Here is a 17,424-nt window from a genome sequence, read left to right as displayed (position 1 = left end):
GACTGACTGACTGACTGACTGACTGACTGACTGACTGACTGACTGACTGACTGACTGACTGACTGACTGACTGACTGACTGACTGACTGACTGACTGACTGACTGACTGACTGACTGACTGACTGACTGACTGACTGACTGACTGACTGACTGACTGACTGACTGACTGACTGACTGACTGACTGACTGACTGACTGACTGACTGACTGACTGACTGACTGACTGACTGACTGACTGACTGACTGACTGACTGACTGACTGACTGACTGACTGACTGACTGACTGACTGACTGACTGACTGACTGACTGACTGACTGACTGACTGACTGACTGACTGACTGACTGACTGACTGACTGAGGCGTTTGGTTGTAAAAAAAATAATATTCCATTATAAAAAAATACATACTTGAAGAATTCATGCAGCTTGATAAAATTTAAGGAAAAGCTGGAAAAGCCTCTCAAAAATATATTTAAAAAAGTTATGGTTTCATTATCTTACTGATTTTCACATCTCCTGTTTGTTTGTTTTTTCTCCTAGTTTCTTTCTTATAAGGGGGGGGTTTCATGGTTGACGGAGGAGCGGAATCGGCCCTTTTTCACGGCCTTTTGCAGAGTGACATTAAGAACTGCGCACGCGCAAAAAAAGCCGTTACATAGAACAAAATCCATAATGGCGGCCGCTAGACCCCTGAAGCACATGTTTGCCAACCTAGGTCTGTTTACAGCCTTGAGCAGAAACGTTCTGTGTTTTACACACATAATCATCGTGTTTTTCTTGAAACTAGAATAGTCTCTGAATCCAAGTTTGAGTTTGGAAAGAAGTTTTTTCACTCAAAAAATGATCACTTTGTCAATTTTTGACACTAATTTAAAAGTGTACGATACCATAGCCTGGCAAAAATAAGATTGAGATCCTAAACGAATTTTACTGGAGCTGGTTTTGGCATTTTTGGAAAGCCAAATAGATGAGGATCAAGACACAAAAAGAAAGAAAATGTTCTAAGCAGAGGTTTAAAAGATTCAACTGGAGAAAGTTGGGAGATATTTAGACAGAATTGTTGCAAAATAACGGTAAGTTCAACCTGGATTAGTACATTAGTGTCAATGTTTTTTACCCCTTTGGGTTCTTTTGATTGGAACACATTGTTGTAAAATGTCATTATCCACCTTGGAACATTTCAATATGGCTATGTTCATATAAAAGATTAACAAAAAATTCTAAGTAGGCCGTAAGAAATCCAAACCAGGCTCGTTTAAATGATAAAAAAATCAGGATTATTTTTTCAGGAAATTAACGCTTTGCTTGAATGATTAAATCTGTTGTTAACAAAACCTATCTATTCTATCATTCTCTTGATCGTGTTTCCACTCTGTGGCTGTGGGTTGCTTGGAATAGTTCAAGCCTCGAAATAACGATTCCACGTGGGTTGGACAAAATGTCCGATCAGGGTTGCTTTAGCTTGAAAGTTATGATTTTTGGTCGGACATGAAGCTATTTGGGTCGGACAATGTCCGATGTCTGACCGTTATTTCGAGCCCTGATAGTTTGCTGTAGAGGTTGAAACTGTTTAATAGGAATGAACTTCTCTCAGCGACTGCAGATGGGAAAAACTGATGAAAATTTTATTAATATAATATTATGCTAATTACAAAGAAACATAAAGTTTGAAGAAACAAATGGAAACATATTCGGGATTAAATTTTGTGGATTTCACTCCTCAGATTTCTTATTTTTCCTCGACTTTGGATCAAATAGATGCGTGTATGTCTCTTTCAAGTTAGGGTTAACTCGAGTGTAATGCTCTTTCATGTAAGACTTCATCTTTTCAACAGGATTTGGCATGGATGCAAATGATGCCATCAGCTTATTCATTGATGCGTGGAGACTTTCGAGGCCTTGCTCGCCATACAGTCCAAACGGTGCATGCCACTTGTGCAAAAAAGGGATAACATGTTCCTCCAACATATGAAGCTTTGGTGTTATTGTTTGGTTCTTAAAGATATCACGATAGTAAGACATTAAATCTTTGATTGCAACATCTGTAAAAGAATAGAAACAAATATTTTGTAAACTACTTTTGATGATTTTTTTTTACAAAGCAACCACCTATTTTCATTTTAATCATCAAAATTTGATTTCAATAAATGCAAAATTTGAGAAAAGGCACCCTGCTATAGTAAAATAAGTTCTCACTTTTATCTTAAGATAAAAAAATCAACTTGTATCCGATTTTAGCCTGAAAATAGTCCATGCTTTGATTTCTTATTTATATACTGATGGCGAAATGAATAGCATGGTCAGGGCTGGTAATTTAAAAGTTTTTAAATTTCCAACCAAAAAACCGTTGATAAGAATCTGCCAATCATAACACTTCTTTCTGATCCGTCAAGCATACATCAGATTGAAATACGAAGACGGGTTCTCCTGTCTAATCTGACTTTAACTTATTTACCCTTTTAATTTCAGGCTTCAAGCTCAATTGTCACTGGTGCACTTGATTTCAGCCAAGAAGTAAAGCTATATGTCAGGTAAATAAATGTTAATTTCTTACCAAGGTTATCTATCTCTTTGTCAGAGCAATGTTTTGCACTGTTTATTGCCACATGACACACTCCATATTTGAAGAAAAGTTGCGTGAATTTGTCTCTGATTGCCAAAGATTTGGTGTGGATTTGAGTGCCTGCGAATCCCTCTTTACAGACTTGGATTGGCAAAGAGTTGCACATCTTGATGAGATTTTTAACCTAAAAAATGTTATGTAGTTTTTTAAAACAAGGTCTCCTCTTATAGTAGGCCCCCAGCAGTTGCGTGATTGCATGGTTGGAAAAATGACTGAGGGGCTTCTTACAGTAAAAGTTGTTTTCAAAAAGAAATAACTGTTAAGAGTAAATTCAAATTAAAAATGCTTAAACTTTTCAAGATTCTACATAAATTAGTATTTTTGTATTTTTTGTCACTAAAAATTCCTTTTGCTTATTACTAAAAACTTCAATATAAATTGTAAAATACCATTAACATTTTGTTAACATGATTCCCAACAAACGATCGGCCATGGTATGCCTGTCTGTGAACATGACATTCCGATAAGGCTTGATCGAGTGCTTTCACACAAGGTCCACCATGCATCTCTTTGTATGGGTTGTCCTTCAACAGTTTGGAAATTGTCTTTTCCTGAAATGAGAATAAGGAAATTTCAGAGTTTAAAGGTTGAAGATCTACATTTCTGCACATGCATCCTTGAATTTGTTTTTTAATTATCAAGGCTTCTCATTTTCAACATGTATGTGATGAGAAAATTAGAAAAATAAGTTACCTTGGACTCAAATAGTTTTGTAAAGTGGGCTAATCTGGGTTCATACACTTTTCTGATTTCTTTTTCATTTGTTGGATTTTCTGCCATGTGTGATGCAATTGCCTGGTGAATCAATGAAATGGTGTGTTCAATTTCAACCATATCATCTTCGCATTTCCGAATTAAATCAAATGCGTCTTTCATTGCCTTGACCTGTTCTTCTGTCAACCCTTTGCCTTCACCTGACGTCACAGCCATATCAAAATCAATGTGGTAACATTCTGCCTCTAACATGTTGAAAAATTTTAAGAAGCACCCCAGGGAAACATGTAAGGCTGGAATTGCAACCTGAAAAAAAATTTAAGTTTTGTATCAACAACATCTAAATAGATTTCTCATGTAAATGTCCAAATAATGTTGGTAGCCTATTTATAGCTTTTATTATGATTATAGCTTCAGTTTGAAAGAGTAACATTTACCTGGTCCAAAGGAACATTGAACAGTCTCTGATTGATGACATTGTAACTCAAATCTTTTGCTGTTTTTGGATTTGATCCATGTTCCAGAAATTTCTCATAATTTTTGTTCAGTGATTCCAAAGTTCGTAATGCTGCCTTTGTCTTTCTATTTGTTGGTGAAATTTGCATATCCTGGTTGCAGATTTGACAAAACAAACAGCAATGTCTCCCTGGAATTGAAAAATATACTGTTTTAGGCATTTAGCTCTTCTAAAAAGATCCTATTCACAAAGTAGATTGAAATGATGTGATGCGTACCATTTGCGCCTGTGATGCCATAAATGTTGCATAGGTATTCATAATCTCCCATGATAAACACTCTCATTTTCTTTTCCCTAGTAAAAATTAAAAAAAATAAACAAAAATATGATTCTTATAGAAAAATTTAGTGGAAAGGAGGAGGTGAAAAATCGATTCCAGTTTTGTTTTTTAATTTATTTATATTTTTTTTCTTAATTTTAGATGGAAATGCTTTGGGCTTGGAGATTTATGGAGCGAATAGAAATATAGACTCACTCCCAATTGGATTCTTGGATATCATCCACTTTGTATAAGTTGTATGCTAATGATATATTTTTCAGTGTCACACTACCCTAAATATAAACTATGATGGAGATATAAGGCTCTATATACATGCGGGACTATACACGCCCTTTTCCTATTTTTTTTTTTTTTTTTTTTTTTTTTTAATCCTAACAAAATGAAACAAAAAAAAAAAACAAAAAACTAACGATGAACGTCTAAGTGTTCATGACATGACAAAGTCTTTAAATTTAGAAGGTAACTTTCGTGTTCTCGTAGATCGTCTCAAAGCAATTTGATCGTCAGTGTTTGGTTCAGTGACGGTCGGTAGCACGACAGTGTCTTGAATAATAACAGGCTCAGACGGTAATGCGGGATCAGCTTGTTCGTTTTGCCGATCTGCGGGTACTGCAGTCCTTGATGTAACAGTAACAGTTTCTGGTTCTTCGTTTATCACGTTCCGAGTTTGTTCAGAAACAGGACGAAGAAATCGACGATTTCTGAGGGTCGTTCGTCTACTACCGTCGACCAGTACACGATATTGATCATGAGGGAGCCTTTCAGAAATGATGCCTGTGCGATCCCATCGAAGAGGATGTTGACCATTTTGATTCTGGATGGCAACGGAGCTCCCCACATCTAAAGGTGTGTGCGGGGACAGATCTCCTGGCGGCTTCAATGCTTGGGCACGGCGTTTTGCAAAGGCTTCTTCGCGTGCGTCTGCTAATTCCGACCAAATTTTCCGTGGCGGAACAGGTTTTGGTAGATGGTCGTTAAGTGGTCTGCCAAAAAGGAGCTCTGCGGGGGATGCACCGATATCGGGTGATGGCGTGTTCCTGTGCAGAAGAAGAGCCTTGGCAACGGCATCAGTGTCCAGCGATCCAGTGCTGCTGACATTGGTGGTGAGGATACGCTTAATGGTCTTAACGGCTGCTTCAGCTCTCCCGTTGCTTTGGGGGTAATAGGCGGATGAAAGACGATGGGTTACGTTCCAATCTTTAAGAAAAGTGGCGTATTCGTTAGAATTGAATGGTGGGCCCCCATCCGATGAAATCTCCTCAGGTACACCAAACGTCTCAAAGTATCGACGCAAGGTGTTGCGTATGGCGGTGGCGTTGGATTGTTTAGCGTCCGCGACTTCAGTCCAGCCAGAAAAACGGTCTGCGTAAATGATGAAGTTGTGTCCAACCATGTGAAGGAGGTCGGTTACTGTTTGTTGGAATGGATATTCGGGGTCTTCGCTTTGTTGTAGTGGTGCTTTTGGTTGGGAGGGTGCTGTTTGGTTGCAGCGTTGACAGTTCAAACGGGTGCTGTTGATGTCTGCATTCATGTGTGGCCAAAAGAATCGTTGGCGGGCATTGGACTTCATCATTGATACACCTTGATGACCGAGGTGCAGTTCGTGTAGGATGTTTCGTCTGAGAGATTTTGGAATCAATGGCTTGTTTGCAATAAACACTATGTTCTGTAAGGTATAGAGTTCTTTACGGAGCGGCCAGAAGTCGTATAAGGCTTTTGGAGTTGCGGTTTTATCATCGGGGAAGCCTTCTTTGATAAGCGAGACTAACTGATTATACTGTTCATCTTTGCTCGCATGGTTGATAATGGTATCAAAGTTGATTGATGACACGATAGTGTCGTCTGGGGATGTAGTCGGGAGTGGCTCTTCGATTGAGCCTACTTTTGAGCTGACAACAGGTGGGATTCTTGATGCTGTATTCGGTCCGATGTTTTTCACCCCTGGGATCGCTTTCACGACGAATTGGTAGTGGAGTGTTTTTTCTCGGATTTTCAAGAGTCTGATGTTCTTAATTTTTTCGAGGTCTTTGTCGTTAAAAATCGGTACGAGCGGTTCGTGGTCAACTGCGATTAAGAGGTCTGGACACCCTAGCACAAACATGCGACAGCTTTCAAGTCCAAATAACAGGGCGAGGGCTTCACCTTCAATTGGGGCGTAGTTGCTTTCTGCTTCAGTGGTGAATCTAGAACCGGCATATATCATACGCCAGTGTCCGGGTCCGCACAACGGGTCTTTACCGATGCATTGGCAGTGTTTCTGGGTTAACGTGAAACCTATTCCGGTTTTACTCCAATCGGTAGCGAGGCATGTTGTTTTGTTTGTAGAGAATGACTGCACTCCGTCCTTGATCGAATCGATAATCACGTGTTTGGTTTTGTCGAATAGCGATTGAAGTGTCTCGTCCCAGTAAAACGGGGTCTTTTTACTTAGGAGCTCTCGGAATGGTGCCATCACGGGAGCTTGGGCGAATGCGTAGGATACTTGTGCAACTAGACCGAACCATGATCGGATGTCGGATATGTTCTTTGGCGTAGGGAATTCGAGAATCGCTTTCATGATCCTCTCGGTAGGTCTGAAACCTTCAGGTGTGACATCGAAGCCAGCAAATTCAGTGGTGTCGCGTGCGAATTTGAATTTTTCGGGGTTAAATACGATCCCGTTACGTGCGCAGAGTTCAATGTATGCTATGATGTGCCAAAAGGAGTTCGAAATGTCATTATCATGCAGTAGTGAGTCATCAATACATCTTACGGTACGGGGAAAATCGACAGTTATATCATCAAATCTTTTAGTATAACCATCGTTTGAGCCATGGAAGCCTTGTGGAGCGCGCTTGTAGCGATAGCGTCCCCATTCGGTGATAAAGGTGGTAGCTTCGCATGACTCTGATGCTAGTGGAACGCTGTGATAGCCATTCCATGCATCAATAACAGTCTTTTTCGTTCTCGGAGGGATTGAACTGACGATGTGGAATGGTGTAGGTGTGTGGTGTGTTTCTCGAAGTGTGGCTTTGTTGAGGGCTTGTAGGTCGACCGTTCGGCGCGGCGAGCCGTCTTTTTTAGATACGACTACCATGCGGGAACACCAGTGCGTCGGGACACCCTGCGGTACGGGTTCGATGATGCCCAAAGCGACGTCGGCGTCGAGTTGCTTCTTAACTTTCTCCTTCCAATGATGGGGGACTGGTATTGGTTTGTGTATCGCGCGTGGTGTGATGTCTGGTTTAAAGGTTATGTTGAATTTCTCTCCGGCCATCATCTGTAGTTTTTGGTGTGGGCAGACATTGAAGGCGCTGGATGAGTAGTATTGTAGTAACCATTGTTCTAAGTCCTGACGATGTTCTTCGGTAGCGGGGTATGGTAATTTGGTTGGGGTTGGTGGGCAATCGGTTCTCAGTGGGCAACCGCATGGGGCGAGTTGTACGGTCGTCTGGTTCGTTGGTGAGTCACTAGTGTCTGTTTCTGTGGCTGCAATTATGGACTTTGGAAACGTCCTTTGTATAATTTCTAGGTTCTTTAAAGCAGATTGGGAAAGGTACGTCCCAGTTACGTTTTCACATACGTAGAGTAGTTCGGTTGTTTGTCTTGTTTCTGTTGAGATATCGACGAATAACACCCCTTTGATTGGTAGGGAATTATTATCAACACCTCTTAATTTGTGTTTTGTTGGTATCAACCATTCTTCGGGGATGGTTTGAAGGATGTGCAGTCCGGTTGTACAAGTCTGTGCGCCGGTGTCTGCGATAGCGTCTGTAGTAAATGTTTGTGGTCTGTGCGGTAATTTTTCTTCGGCCTTACGTATTTGTCGGTAGGCTGGGATATTAATATTTATTTCAATGTCCAGTCTTGGCGAGAGTTCCGGTGGTTGTTTTTGTAAATGTCCGTTTGTCAAATTTCCGTGTGGGATACCATATAGTCAGATGGGGTTGGCGTTGATCGATGATAGATGGGAGACAGTTGGTTCCGAGTCTTCACTAATAGGTGCGACGGATGATGATGAGGGGCTGCGACAGACGTTCGCGAAATGGTTTGGTTTCTTGCATTTATGACAGACTTTTTGCCAGGCGGGGCATGTAGAGCGTCCGTTTGGGTGCATTGGTTTACCACATCCAGAGCATTGTTTCTTTTGGTCGGTTGGTCTTCTCGGCTTGAATGACGACGATTTGACATATGCGACGTCGGATGGGGTATTTTCGAACGGTGATCTGAATTGGGTTGATGCGCGATCTGTGGCTTCAAGGGCAAGGAGACGGGTGGTCAAATCTTCAAGTGTTTGCAGAGATGCGATTTCTGTTAATACTTTGGATTGATGGGTTGGGTTGCGTATGCCAGCGATTAGTTGGGAGCGGATCATATCGGAGGCGTAGGATGGGGAGCAATCATCGGATTCACAACTTCCGTTCGTTTTAAAATCGCATAGCATGGCTTGTGCTTTGAGACGTGAGATGAATGATGTCACGCTCTCACAGTCACTTTGTCGAAGGTTGAAAAATTGCTGTCTATACACCTCTGGATGGACAGTCTTAACGGCTACAGATTTGATAAACTTGAGGAGGTCGGCCTCGCTAGCGGTACTGAGGACTTCTGGTCCCACAAAGTTAAATAGCATTTCATTTACCTTCGATGAGCATGTGGATCGTAGTTCGTTTCGAATCTCAGCTTGGTTATTGAGTTTGGCCATTTCTTTGTATCGTGACCATGAATCTTCGAAGATAATCCATCCGTTATCTGAGCTGTCTGCTTCGATTGTTGGTCGGGTTGGCTTCGAGCTGCGATGTGGCGGTCCATTTTGGGGATGCGGGTTAGCGAATTGCGTCATGAGATTTGCGAGTTGTTGTTGAATTTGAAGCTGTTGTGCCATTATCTCCGTAATATCGACGGGGTGGGGGGCGGCTGGCGGCATGGCGTCGTTGCTCGGGTTTGTTGACATTTTTTATCTTCGTGAATAATGGCGGTTCGTCCACGGATGGATGGGGGAAGGTCGAGATGTTTATAATAACGGTTCAATGTTTACTAAATTTCTTGTGAGATGAGCAAATTTAATGTTCTGCAAGTGAGTTCGTGTTTACTCTCAATCATAAAATACGTATTATGAGAATGTTTATAAAATACGTATTAGAATGTTTATTATATGTGTTCGATTTGTTGATGTGATCTGATGTTTTGTGTGCGACAACAGCAAAACCAAAGAGAGAGTCTCGTTATACAGCGAATGAAATGTTTGAATTCACTCACGTAAGATGTGCTGGGCTTACCAGGCTTGCTTGTATATTGGATGGGTAGTGTCTTCTTCTTTACAGCTTGTGTATTTTCAGTTTTAAAATGAGGACTTCTGATCCCACTTCTGACACCATGTATAAGTTGTATGCTAATGATATATTTTTCAGTGTCACACTACCCTAAATATAAACTATGATGGAGATATAAGGCTCTATATACATGCGGGACTATACACACTTGACTTGTGAAACGGGAAAGTGACGTTTCAAGATTGACACGATAGTCTTTACCGTCAAAGGTACTGAACATGCATGTGTTGTTTTTGCTGTTTGGCGAATCACAGTTGATAATCTGGTAACATTGTTTGAACGTCGGACCACCATGATCACCACCTATTTTGACATGAATTTCATCCTTCATCGAACCTTCAAATTTCAGTTGGTTGTTCCTGTAGAGATTATAAAATATACTTTATATGAATTTATTGGGCAGAAATATTACAGAATAAATTTTCCAGACAGAAATATTACATAAAATCAAGCTAAGGGATCACGATTGGTGATGAAAAAATTCAAAATTTACTTTTTCATTTCACCGAGTCTATCAAAAATGTGTTTTTTGAGATCTAAGATGTAGGACCATGCTGCTTCTTGAGTTTTGATTTTATCTTTAACTTTGTCTTTCTTTGTGAACATTGCCATTTCGACAGTCCAATTAGTCCCATGCAAATGTGTGTGTATCTTCCTTTGCTCAGCTTGTGAACCAAGTTTGATTTTCTTCGCAATGAGAAATCTGAAGAAGTAGGAACTCGGTTATTTTTCTCAAGGTTTTATATTTTTTGTATGTCATATTATTTACCACTTAGGACTAGTTAGTATATTGATTAAGTACATTTTCTAATAGGACTCACCTTGAAATTGTTTTTAACATTTCCCATGGTACACCTAGTCTCGACTTGAGAGCCAACATTTCCTCCGCAGTGATGTTTACTTCAACAAGACCAGAAACATCGGCAATTATCTTACGTTGCCCTTTGGAGAAGGATTTAACAAAAATTCCCGTTTGTTTAGATGCAGAAGTTGCTGTTGAAAACTCCAGAGTTTTCTTTGTTCGCTTGTTCCTACGTTGAACGTGTCTTTTTGAGCACTCATCTGATGGTTTGTAAGCTTTAGGCGTAGACGTAAATACTTTGGGCTAAAATGTAAAAGAACTGACTCTAAATATCTCTTGTGTAAACTTTGTGATTAGTTTTTTGAAATATTCGCGTATTAAAAATTTGTATTTTATAATTTTTCAAAAAATCTTATTTTTATAACAAACATACCCTAGGGCCACCAGATGCAAATTCAGCAGTTCCATCTTCTGACTCGTCAATTTTATGCTTCAACACTTTTAACGTTGCTCTTTCGACCAAGGGAGGAAGTGGGGTTTTGTTTAGATCCATTTCAAGTAATTCTTTTACTGTGATCGTTTCCCCATCCTTGATAACAGTACAGTAATCTCGATGCCTTTGGAAAGTGCTTTTCGTGCTGAACAAATCCCCGCAAGAACATTTCAATTTTAAATCCTCCAATAGATTTTGTCGAACCTTACATTCGACAACATCAGAAGGTGAAAAATCTTTTTCACACTCTGGACATTTTAAAGTAAATTTGCCCTCGAATAAAAGGATCATGCACCCAAGACAAAATGAATGCTGACAGCTTTGGATCATGACCGGTTTTCTCAGTAAATTTTCACAAATACCACATTTGCAAAATTGTAATGATGGGTTCACTGCTATATCGAAATGGGATACATTCAAATTTTCATGCACAAATGAATCTTTCATTTGTTGTGTTAATGTATCTGAAAACGCTCTGTTCCAGAGGGGGGCTTCCTCGTGAATTGTCCATCCTTTTGCCTTTGCTTTCTTGGGGCGACCAACTGACTTTTTGGTGGGACAACGATCAACGCGACGACAACAAGTACTACAGTCCACGGGGTTGTGTTCCATCCATGAGCGAAATACTTCTGTTGTTCTTGTTGATGTGTGTCCGTTCTCTTTATTTTTCATTGACTTGTAGCAAGGTAGGCAAAACTCATTGGGGTGAATATCCGCTTGGTCAATTTTTATATCACGAATCCAAAAAGCTGCCTCTAACTCCTCAAAATAGTTTGCTACAAGAAAATGCCTTTTGCGGTTTTGGTCGAGAACACCGCCACAAACTCTACATAGCCTTTCTAAAATCTCAGCATGTGATAACGACATTATTCTGATAAATCAACTCCTCAAATCTGTTTTAGTTTGGAGAGCAATAGAAGTGTTTGTTTTTTCCCGCTTTATCATTTATTTACATAATTTACATAGAAACAGACTCTAAGTAATGACCTATAGGCTGGAGGAGGGCTGGATGATCAAGTGAGATGTTTTCTTTAGTTTGCTTCTAGGGGTACCTAAATATTATCTTTGAGGAAGGCTTAGCTATATTTGAAAGAGTTGTTCTTGGGCAAAATAATAAAAATGAAAATTGTTTCTTGAATGCAACATCATATAACAATGATTAGGAAAAGATTTTGGGAAAATTGTACACTTTGCTGTTTGTTTTTCGAACCTAGTCCTCTTGAATGTAATCAAAAAATGACAGTCTCCTTGAAAGAAAAATCTGGGACAGATTGGGGGGGATAGAACTGCTAGTTAGCCTTTTGCTCCCCTTGGAAATTATTTTACTTATGATATTTTCACATAGGATATAGATTCCAAGCACTGTAACAGTGATATTTATCGCATATCCCGCCCCTAAAGCTGGTTACAGCCGTAAAACTCAAGCACAAAAATTGGTCAACTTCAGAGGTCAATTTTGACAATATGGATGCTTAGAACAAAAAGATTTTATAGATATAGAAAGCTAAAAGCATCCTCTTTTCATGGAGACTAATACCATTCATGGGAAAATTCGCAATCTTTTTATTTTAGACTTAGATCTTGATGTGGTAACACCTGTTTTTTCCCCACCTAGCCGCTGGGATGTATTCACTTGTTTTTGACGTGGGAAATGTTTTAAATAAGCAGATTTTTATGTAATTGGGGAGATAAAGTCTTAATGAAACTAATTTTTCAAAAGAAATGGCCAAAATATCCTTTTTAATCTGAAAATGAAGCACTTTTTTAGAGGTGTGTTGTGATTTTTGCTGCTCGAAAAGTCCGGGCGAAAACGAAAGTGTTTTGGTTCGAATCGAATGTTTTTCCGCGCATGCGCATTTTCATAGGTCGCATTTTTGGCTTGTGTAAAAGGCCGTGTTTTTCGGACGGAGTGGCGGAATTTGGCGAAAATTTAGACGGAATTACGGAAATTGGGTTCTCTGACGGAGACGGAAAATTAGACAATTTTAGTGCGGAAAAACGGAATTTAGCAAAAAAATTGGCGGAATTTCGGAATTGGTAAAAGATTTTCAAAATTTGCGGAATTTTCGACAAAAATATTGAATTTCAAAGGAATTTTCGGTGACGGAATTTTGGTTCAATTTAAGACGGTGTGACGGAAATTGGAGAAAAAATTGGCGGAATTACGGAATCGGGTACCCCCTGAAACCCCCCCTTATAACGATATATGTCATGATTATTATTCACTAAATAGACCTTTTCTAATAATGTCGCAGACATCTTAGATTGGCAAAATATATGGACATACGCATTGAATAAATCCACAAGGTAACCAATCAGAAATAGCTTGTTAAATATTTCCTTTCCAGAAGGAAATATTTGTTAAAACGGTAATTTTTCTCCTTCTCCTCCTCCTTCTCCTTCTTCAAGTCTAACGCCGGTTTTGGTCAATTTCGTGAGTTTTTACATGAGTCTCTTTTTAAATCAAGCTCCGGCGGTAAAAACAGTTCTTAATGTTCTTTTTTCGAGGCGGAAGACGTCGTTTTATCAAGACACGTCGTAGGAAATATGGGTACGGTGGTCTATTCTCCTTGCCGATCGGAAAACGTCGCCCGGTTCGAAAGCGTATTGTTGATCGGACCATACTGCTTTTTAACAGTCATAACAAAGATGGAGGCAAGAAATAGACAACAAATGTTGCTCTTTCGCTATTTTTCTTTGGTTTTTATGCTTTCATGAGTTGAATTGGATCATGTTTTTTGTACGATTGTCTGGATTTGATGTTTCGTTTACATACTCTTGGTGTGAGAGATACAATCTCTTATCTTGATGGTCTTGGAAAAACAGGACATTTTGTCAACTTTCATGTTTCACAACAAGCTAACTTCAATTTTGCCTGTATATTTACCTAAAGTGATATTGTGGATAAATCTGACCATGTTATACCTGAAAAAAAATACTTGCGACATCAAAAAAGTTTGAACTCACTTTTATGGTATGCACCACCCAATAGACCTTTTTTCAAAGAGGCCACCCTGTTGAATAATTATGTAGTTCAGCAGAAAAACAATGATAAAACCATGCATAATTATTACAATATGCATGATACAGTAATTATGCATGGCTCTATCATTGTTTTAATGGCTGGACTACATAATTATTCAACAGGACGTCCTCTTTGAAAAAAGGTCTATGCGCAATGGTCAGATGGCGATGCGATGATATGGTTGGTGATGAACTATGATTTAGCTAGCTTTGAGCTAAAAATTTAAACATGGAGCAAAATTGACTGGTTAATGATTGAATTTCCCTTGGTGTTTTTATCTACAACAATGAATTAACTGGTTAGGCAGTTACATCAAAATGCCTCGAAAATGTTGATATGAAAATTGCGTAATCAGAGAACGTATGTCTCGCTCATTATAAAAAGGCCGAGACAAACTTTCAATAATTGGATTGTAACATCGAGTTAAGTCTCTTTTGTTAAGTCACCAGGGGGTAAATAAAACAGACCTTGATACATTTATCGTTCGTTTCAACTTGACCATTCGTTTAAAACTCAGCGTCCCAAATATTTGGAGTAGGTAAAATATGTACAAAGAAATTCATACTTTTCCAACTTGGCAAATCTTTAAAAAAGAAGCGAACAATAAAATATAATTACCCTTTCCAAATAAACCTCTTCGGTGGCGAGCGTAGTCTACTCTGACGTAATTGTAAAATTTATGTGATGGGAGTTTGACATAGTAATGTAATGTTGTTTGGGGAATTATGAAGTTCTCTGGAATTTCGATTGCATTTATTCAGGTTGATTTTTTATGACTTCTAATGGTACTTTTTCTAACGAGTTTGATTACTCTGTTCTCACACTTATGTCTTTTTTTTTCGCGTCCTTTTCCGTGATTACTTTTATTTATATTTTTAAAGACAGGTAAGAAGGCATATTGATGTAACTGTTAGGTAGTGACAGTTGGTGAAAACTCTTTTTGTGGGGAAAATTCTGTTGCGATGCGGTTCACAGAACTGTAATTTCAAACTTTTTAAGCTGATATAACCGGAACACCTTGGCCAATATGAAGAATGTTAGCTCTTAAAACTTTGATTGTATTGAATATGGAATTAAACAATTGGAATCATTGTCTTGAACTTGGTACTTGGAGATTTTCTTCCCCGTGCATTTATAATGTGGAAAACTTTGGTCGTGGAGATTTTTTCCACGTGCGTTTTAAACGTGGAAACTTTTGTTGTGAATTTGGAGATTTTCTTCCCCGTGCATTTAAAAATGTGGAAAACTTTGGTTGCGAATTTGTAGATTGTTTTCCACGTGCGTTTTAAAGGCAAAAGGTTGAAACTTTTGTTATAAATTTGGAGATTCCTTACATGTGCATTTACACAATGGAAAACTTTTGTTATGAATTTAGTTTCTTCAATACGCGTTGAAAACGTGTAAAACTTTATAAATTTGGAGATTTCTTACACGTACATTTAAAAGATGGAAAACATTAGCCTGGATATCCAGGCTGTAAACTATTTCACAGTCTAGTTTTTGATATTTTTATGTTCTGGTTTACAGCCTGGTCTCCCTAGAGCGATTTGCATTCTCTTTAAGAGAATGCAGTCCGCTTGCTTACGCTCACTTCGCTAAAGCCGTAAGGGCCAATCTACACAGCGCGGAGCAATTCTAAAGCAAAAATAGGATAGTCCTCCAGTTGCTAGTGAAGATAAGGCTTTCTGTTACATGAAAACATGAAAAAGAAGAAAACAGAGGCAAGTTCATTTTCCAAGAAAACATGGTTGGTCATGATAATGCATGCAAACTTTTTTATGGACTTTGGTGTAATCTTTGGATGTTTTAAATAGTTTTAGATCTTTTAAGACTGCTTTTTATTAATTTCTGTTTTGCTGCCCTGGGTTGGCTAGGAAACATGGGTTTGCACTTTCATTCTCTAGGGAGACCAAGCTCTATAATTTTAGAACTTTGTATGTTGAGATAATTTTTGTTTTTTCTAAAATTTTGAGCTTGGATATCCAGGCTAGGAAAACATTTGTTATGAATATATATATATTTTCTTCAATGTGTGTTTAAAACTTGACATTTTCTTCCACGTATATATGCATTTAAAAAATGAAGAAAACTTTGTTCTCAATTGACATTTTTTTCAAGTGATTTCCTGGCCTGGCATGACAAGTTTTTTCCTTTTTGTCATTCTTTCATTTCAGATATTTCCCCTTTTTGAAATAAAAATGTCCTGGGTGGCAAATTTTTTAAAAGGAGGCTAATAGACCTTTTTTCAAAGAGGCCACCATGTTGAATAATTATGTAGTCCAGCAGAAAAATAATGATTAAACCATGCAGCATAATGTATACAATATACATGATACAGTAATTATGCATGGCTCTATCATTGTTTTTATGGCTGGAATACAAAATTATTCAACAGGACGTCCTCTTTGAAAAAAGGTCTATACAGCAGAATTGGGACAAAAAAGGGAACTTTCAAAAACATTTTCCCAAAAATTGATAAGCGGGGGGGGGTTAGAATGTCCTGGGTGGAAAATCTTCGAAAAATAAATTAGCAGGGGGGGCGGCTATTAGGTACCCGAGAGTAACGAAAATTAAAGGTTGTCTAGCCAATTTGGTTACTGCATTGTTATTCTCAGTCGAGTTCAGCTTGGATATTCTCCGTAATCCGTAGGTTTGAACCTTCGTCATCTTAGGAATAATCCTGCAAAGAAATACTCAACCTCGTTCCCTGCGTATTATCAGCTTCTTTATGGTCACTGTAAGCGCTAGATAATACCCTGGCATTGGCTAGTTTTCGAACGCGTAAGATTACGTAAATTCAAAACCAAAACGTCAGATTTCATTTGTTCCTGGGTTTGAAACTATTGCATTGTAGTGTAACTTTGTAACGTCAGTATTTTTTATGACGTATTGTTTTGAGAAGTTCCCCCTTTGAGAGGGGGAACTTGCATCAGCCAACCAGGGTATTCTCTGGCGTCAATCAGTAACGTAAATAAAGCCTGGGATACATGGGGACGAGGTTGGCAAATACTAGCAATTACATAAACGAATTTTGAAATTCTTGGGGACTTGTGCTGCTTGATGTTATCTGAGATAAAGCACTTTGAAGTCTTTTGAGGACATCAATAATTATTCTATCATTTGTAAAGGAAATATTTATCCGCATCTTTGCGGCTCTTGTTTTTTTTTTCATTGGCTGCAATATTTCAACATTTCTCTATTGCTACTTTGCCTAGTAATAAACAATAGTCAAGAGGATACTGCGTATAAAATTTATCAAAAAGTTCTGCGCCATCTTAAGTTGGGTGAAATAGAAACTCGCTTATCCTAGTTAAGGCCCGGGCTCCACTAGCGTACGCTGTGATTGCACTTCTCAAGCAAAATCTTCTATGTTGTTGGTCAAAAGAAAAGTAAAGGAATGCCATTGTGGTTCATTCAGACGTACAGTCGAGAAAAGTTAAAATGCGCCTAAATTTCTTTTCAAGTGCATAGTCCTTTTTCATGATGCAATCTTTTCTCCAAGCTGATCGCAGCGCAGACAATGAAGAGACGGAAGCTAGACTTCAGGAAGCTAGACTTTTTGAGTTTATAGCTAGCGATATACTTTCCCTTTATGGTGTTTCTGTATGACTGTCTGTGTACCTAGTCTAACCACCGTTAAATGCCTTCGGGAAGGTCTCTCC

At 38.8% G+C, this 17,424-nt stretch overlaps 1 long non-coding RNA gene across 1 annotated transcript; it reads left to right on the top strand.

Annotated features, from left to right (window-relative positions):
- The first annotated feature begins 806 nt into the window (after positions 1 to 806).
- Positions 807 to 4,498, top strand: LOC136818174 (uncharacterized). The gene is made up of 4 exons (XR_010848212.1): positions 807 to 1,072; positions 1,835 to 2,012; positions 2,469 to 2,530; positions 4,275 to 4,498. It is a non-coding gene; the product is annotated as an uncharacterized lncRNA (long non-coding RNA).
- The last annotated feature ends 12,926 nt before the right edge of the window (positions 4,499 to 17,424 follow it).

Source organism: Clytia hemisphaerica, unplaced genomic scaffold (genome assembly GCF_902728285.1).
Source record: "Clytia hemisphaerica strain Z4C2 unplaced genomic scaffold, Clytia hemisphaerica genome assembly, whole genome shotgun sequence".
Taxonomy (NCBI): Eukaryota; Metazoa; Cnidaria; class Hydrozoa; order Leptothecata; family Clytiidae; genus Clytia; species Clytia hemisphaerica.
The sequence above is the reverse complement of the archived record's forward strand: the minus strand, read 5'-3'. Positions and strand labels throughout refer to the sequence as shown.